The sequence below is a fragment of the Sus scrofa genome, chromosome 15 (genome assembly GCF_054392235.1).
Source record: "Sus scrofa isolate SSC_HxYL_T2T_F1_AM1 chromosome 15, Sscrofa_HxYL_maternal_Yorkshire_Landrace_v2.0, whole genome shotgun sequence".
In the NCBI taxonomy this organism is placed as follows: domain Eukaryota; kingdom Metazoa; phylum Chordata; class Mammalia; order Artiodactyla; family Suidae; genus Sus; species Sus scrofa.
The window spans coordinates 141,779,631-141,785,916 of NC_139397.1; the positions used below are offsets into that span (position 1 = coordinate 141,779,631).

The 6,286-nt window shown below is 37.7% G+C and overlaps 1 pseudogene; it reads right to left on the bottom strand.

Moving 5' to 3' along the window:
• Positions 1-281: 281 nt before the first annotated feature.
• On the bottom strand, positions 282-1,177 carry LOC100511416 (translation initiation factor eIF2B subunit alpha pseudogene; annotated as a pseudogene).
• Positions 1,178-6,286: the final 5,109 nt, after the last annotated feature.

Sequence of the window (6,286 nt, forward strand, 5' to 3'; positions counted from 1 at the left end):
GAATAAAAAAATTCTCTGAGACTTATACTTTTAAGTCCTTAGTCCATAAAGCTTCATAAAAAACAATTCAGTTTTGGCCTGGGCTCACTGAGAGGTCAAGAGGCTGCTCCCAACTTCATCAGCTTTCATTCATTTCCAGTTTCCAGACATACAAGTTAGATTAATACAAGTTAGATTATTGGCTGCTTGACTGGTGAGAGAGGAAGATGTGCCCCGGCCCCTCCCTTCCTATTCCCCACATTCCAGACGGATCTCCAGAAGCATCAGGAAAGGGCCGGAGGTTAGAGATAGAGCTTGATGAGTTCGTCACTGACCGCAGAGGGCGTCAACAACCCCAGGTCCCTGAAGAGCAGTGTGATCAAGGAAGGGCGGTGTAGTCAACCCATGGGTGCTCCTCTTTGAGATCCTGTCCGGCCTGCACAGACTTCAGAGTATCTGCCTTGTACTTAAACTTACCTGGGGCGTCTTGCTGATTTAGTGGGAAGAGCTGTACAAACTTGAAACTCTCTGCAACAACATAAAAAGGCTTGTTCTGTGCTTTGGCGCATACGGCCATCTGGTTGGTTCCAACCTTGTTAATCATTCCTCCGTTTTCAACTCCTTCAGCGCCAACTACGACGAGATCCACTTTCTCCATGATGTAGCCAGCAGCAGCATCCAGGACCACAGGGACGGGGACATTGAGATGGCAGAGGGCTTTGGCCATTTTCTTACCTGACAAGTCAGGCTGTGACTCTGTAATGTATACACTGAAACGCTTCTTGGCTGCCACGGCTGCTTCCAAGACTCTCAGGACCACTCTGGAGTAGGCGTGAGTTCGTATTCTCGCCCCATCTTTGATGAAAGTATGGCACATATCTGCAATTGTCTTTCTCGACAGTGATATTCTCCTGAGAAAAATCTCTCCCCGCTCAATCACGATCTTTTTACATTTGGAGTAATCAGAGTATTCCAGGGAGGTAAAGGCCGATGAAGCGCAGGAGGAGCTCCCTGCTGGAGGGCACGGCCACAGAAGAGTCCACGCCACACAGGGTCTCTATGGCACTGGTGAGATTCGCTCTCAGGCCCTGGATTGTCTCCCCTTTATCTCTCTTCAAGACTCCAGCAAAGTCCAGATGGCAGCTACTGCTGAGGCCATATTAGGATCTTCTTCCATTTGAGAGGTAAAGTATTCAATTAACTTTCACATATGAGGAAATCAAGGCTTCGAAGACCTGCACACTTCGTCCGAAGTCTCACTTTCTCGGAAGAGGGCACTGGAAGCCTTGGAGAGGGGGTGTCCAGGGATGCCCCCAGGACCTGTTCCCTGGATACAGGAGCAGCGAGAGGGTTTTAGTTGTGACCAGAGGAACCACATCCAGCCAAGCAGCCAGAGCTTGAAAAGTGACCACTCTCGGAGCTCAGTCTGGGTGTGTGAGGTGAAGGGATCCCTGGGCATCTCCGCTTTGGCCCAGCAGGCCCGTCGCGTTCCGATTTACTCTTGCCATCCACGGTGCCCTCCGGCCCGCGGAGCGCAAAGGACCTAGAACTGCATGCGATGTCTTGTCCTTTTTTCTTTTTAGTTAGCTGTTGTCACAGTCACAATTCTTCTATTTGTGTATGAGTATTTGACTACTGTAAATCTCCCTCAACAGTTTATAAACTCTACTTTTGAATTTGTACACCTTTATTCACCTCCTACCTTGACATATTATAGGTTTTTAAAAAATATTGCTGAGTGAATAAGTGAATTGAGAAAGCCAGAACATCAAAGCAATTTGAACAAAACTCAGTAGTCGTGTTAATATACAAAATACCTCCGGGCATGAATAAGGAGCCCCAAGCATTTAGGAGAAGATACATTGGCAAAAATAACATACTTCAACAATAAAAATGATACAGATTTAATTATAGGAAATGGTGAATTACAGTTGTCTATAATTAACAAAATCATGTAATGGAAAATCTGTTGCCTGGAATATAAGCTAGACAATGAAGAGAGAGAGAAACAGAGACAGAGAGATTGAGAGACTCCAGTTTTCTGGAGAGTTGATTACAGACTCTCCAGAGTCTGTAACAAATCTTATTAACAAATTTACTAGCTCATAAGTGAAGAGTAATTTAAAATGACACATAGCCTTGTTTAATTCCCTGTGCTTGAGTGTAGGTGAGAGGTGTAACCGGCTTCTAATCAATATAACATAGCAAAAGTAAAAATATTTTGCAGCTTTAAATAAGACCCCCCTCCTTTGTTAATCAAAGGGCCTGACCTAATCAGAAGAGTCCAATAAAAGAAGATTTGGAGGTTGACTTTGGAGAAAGTCAGAGATTCTTCTGCAAGTTCTGCAGAAACAAACTACCATGTAAACTATGGAAAGTGACAGGTAACTGCAGTGTCCTTTAGCTGCCGGGAACCTCAGTCCTACAACCAGAAAGAATTAACTAATCAGCACATGGATTCATTGAACTCTATGAAATTGCCATTATTTTATGTGACAAAAAAATGGTTAAGCATCAGGAATTTCATGTGGTTGAACTTATACAAAATATATTCCAAATAATATGATTAGTGATCCGTATTAGTTATTTGTAGTCACATAATGTTACAACAAACTCAGTGGCTTAACCTCGCACCACTCTGTTGTCTCACTCATTCTATAGGTCAGAAATCAAAGCATAGAATAGATAGGTTCTCTGCTCAGGTTTCATAATTGAAATCAAGATATTGATTCAATATCTCACCTGGAGCTCAAGGTTCTCTTCCATCTCCTGTGAATCTGTGTATGTTTGCTCTTTTATTTTCTTCATTAGGTATTAAAGAACTATGTTAGATGGATACATGGATTGAAAGGACTTTACCTGATTATAATTGATGAGCCATGATTTAGCATACAAAGGCAAGGTAAATAGTATCCCTTAGTGGAAGATACCTTAAGACATAGTCCACTAGGCATAAACTATTTGTTATTTATTATCATTGGATAATGAGAAAACTAACTGAATCTTTTCATAAAGTATCTGAATTTCTCTTGGTAAAAGAATAAGCCATAATAATATCTTTAGTATTAACTGAAAGACATTCTGATGCATAAATCTTTACAATTTAACTTACATAAAAATTCAAGCTTACCATGTTTTACTCAGAACTAAAAACCGAATTGGAGACTACCTACCAAATGTCATGTGCTTTACTGCTTCCTTATACAGAGGTGATATATTTTTCTATAAACTTATAAAACATGAACACAGCTAACCTAAAGTACATGTGAATAGAGTCTATAAGAAAATGATGCCTTAGTGATTGCTTAAGCATCTGGCAGGAAAAAACTAGTAATTATGATTCAAGTCATTTTATTTTTTGAAATATTCCTTGGCATTATACATGAAACATGTGAAAAGAAACTAATTGCTTTGTAAGGATAGCTATATCTTAACCATAAAAATAATTTAGTTTTTATTTCCTTTTAAGTGAGTATTCAGAAAAAATATTCAAATGTGAAATAAATTTAGATTTTAAAAAAGTATAGGAAAATATTATGGTAAATAGAGATCATTAGTTTCATGAGGAAGCATAAGTTCCTCTTGTTTCAGAAAGACATGATACAACATTCCCTTTCATTTTATTTCATTTAATTTTTCTTTCCTCCTACCCTTCTTACCTTCCTTTTCCTCCCTTCCTCCTTCCCTCTCTCCTCCCTTCCTTCCTTTTGTCCTTCCAAAAATATTTATTGAGCCTCTACTACATGCCAAGGTACTAGGGATGCAGTAAACAAAATAGACACAATCCCCGCCCTCATATAGTATATATTCTACCTGGGAAGACAAACATGTAAATATAATATCAAAAATAAATAATGTGAACTCCAACAGGTGAGGATGATGGAGGTTGCTATTTTAAATACTCAAAGAATTACCTGTTGGAACATTCTGGGGATAGAGTGAAGGCCATTTTGCTTTTGTCTTGTTTTGTTTTGTTCTTTTAATTCACTTAGCCCAGGAAAGGCAAGGTGACTCTTCTCTTTGCAGCTTTTTAGGCTCTCCTTTGCACTTTCTGATTAAGATAAGGAATCTTAGAATATACATATATGCGTGTGTGTGTGTGTGTGTGTGTGTGTGTGTGTGTGTGGTTGGGTGACTTTGCTGTACAACAGAAATTGAAGGAACATTGTAAATCAGCTATGTTTTAATAACAAATAAAATTAAAAAAGAATCTTCCTAACACCAAAAGGTAGAAATAACCCAAATATTCATCAATAGGAGAATGGATAGTCAAATTATATATTCATACAATTAAAAAAAACTCACTGATGATACATGCAACTACTTGGATAAATCTTAAGAACACCAAGTTGCATAATGGGGAAAAAGGTAAAAGGATCTCAAAAGCTGAATTTTCATTCCTAACATTGTAGCCTACTAGTGAAAATAATCTTTTCAATCTTTGAATTATCACAGATTTGCTGGACCTGTTAAACTTGAAGTCCTGAAGGGGTGTATACATAAATTCATGTTACTGCTATTTACCTATTTTCCAGGTGCCCAGCACTAGCCATATTTTGAAAATTTGATCAGCATGGAAAGAACACTGGGTTTTAACTCTAGACAATGTGGTTAAATTTCTTTTTTCTATAGTATATATACTCTGTGACCTAGAATAAGTCACATAAACCACTCATTTTGATTTTATATTACTCAGACTTTAAGTATCTAGAGCTTTGTGCTTCTTATAAGGATAAATACTTTTAGTGACTGAACATTTTCTCTCTCAAATTTCTATCATGGCTCTCTTATTTTACTTATTCCTATCTTTCTGTGCCTTGTTATGTCATTTATTATATTATTATTTTTATTTTGGAGCAATTTTGAATTAGCTGTATTTTTCATAAATATCAACCGGGGGGTTTGCTTTATTGTTGAACATCAGTGGTGTAAATTTTTGACATGAAGTTCAACCTAAAATAGTTATTTCAACATCATTTGTTATGTTTAGTCATTTTTTTCATCTCATTCAATTTTTCTTTTGTTTCCTTGTAAAAAGACTTATTGTCCTTTCTTCAATTTTTTTTTTATTTTTAAATCACTCAAATTCTAACTTTTGCTTTATTTATTTATTTTTTTAGGGCCACACCTACAGCATTTGGAGGTTCAAGGGTAGAGGTCGAATCAGAGCTGTAGCTGCTGGCCTACGTCACAGTCACAGCAACACCAGAACCAAGCAGCCTCTGCAACCTACACCACAGCTCACGGCAACGCCGGATTCTTAACCCACTGAGTGAGGCCAGGGATCAAACCTGCATCTTCATGGTTAGTAGTCAGATTCATTTCTGCTGAGCCACAACAGAACTCTGCTATATTACTATATTGCACACATTTAAGTTACTTTTTATGCTTATGTAGTGAGGATAGTATTTTTGATGTTTTTGTATAAATCCTTATTTTTGGTTGCATTCTTGTAGAATTCTATCTTATGTTAAAAAATATGTTTAGATACTTTTAATATACTCAAAATAAAAGTGTAATATTAGAAATATTGAACTTTAATTTCTAAAGATCAGTCAGGTGTATCATATATGTATTAGGTTATTTTCAAAATGTCTGGCATAGTAGTCTTTGATTTAAATATGAATATAAATTTGATAATATACATTCGCATTAAAACTTTGCCATTTTCTTCTATAGCGTCTTACATATTGTCTTTTTTCTTATAATACATAAGCATAGTATTTTTTCATTTATTACTACTTTACCTTGTAAATTATTAGATGAGGTGTCCGTGGTTTTACCCTTAAAATGTGTCTTATTTTTTATGTCTTAAGAATGTGCTTTATTCTTCATGTGCTTCCCAGATATTTATTTGTAATTTATATGATCTTTTAGTAATCACTAAAAGGTAATATGAGACAAGCATTAAAGAGATGATGACTGGGAGTTCTTTTCGTGGCGCAGTGGTTAACGAATCCGACTAGGAACCATGAGGTTGCGGGTTCAGTCCCTGCCCTTGCTCAGTGGGTTTATGATCCGGCGTTGCCGTGAGCTGTGGTGTAGGTTGCAGACGCGGCTTGGATCCCGCATTGCTGTGGCTCTGGTGTAGGCTGGTGGCTACAGCTCCGATTGGACCCCTAGCTTGGGAACCTCCATATGCCGCAGGAGCAGCCCAAGAAATAGCAAAAAGACAAAAAAAAAAAAAAAAAAAAAGAGATGATGACTTAGGTAGAGGCTATTGTGGATATGCTTTTTTCCTCATGACAGCTCAAAGGCATGGAGACAGTTTTCTGAGGTTAAAGAAATGGGTCCATTTAAAACTGGG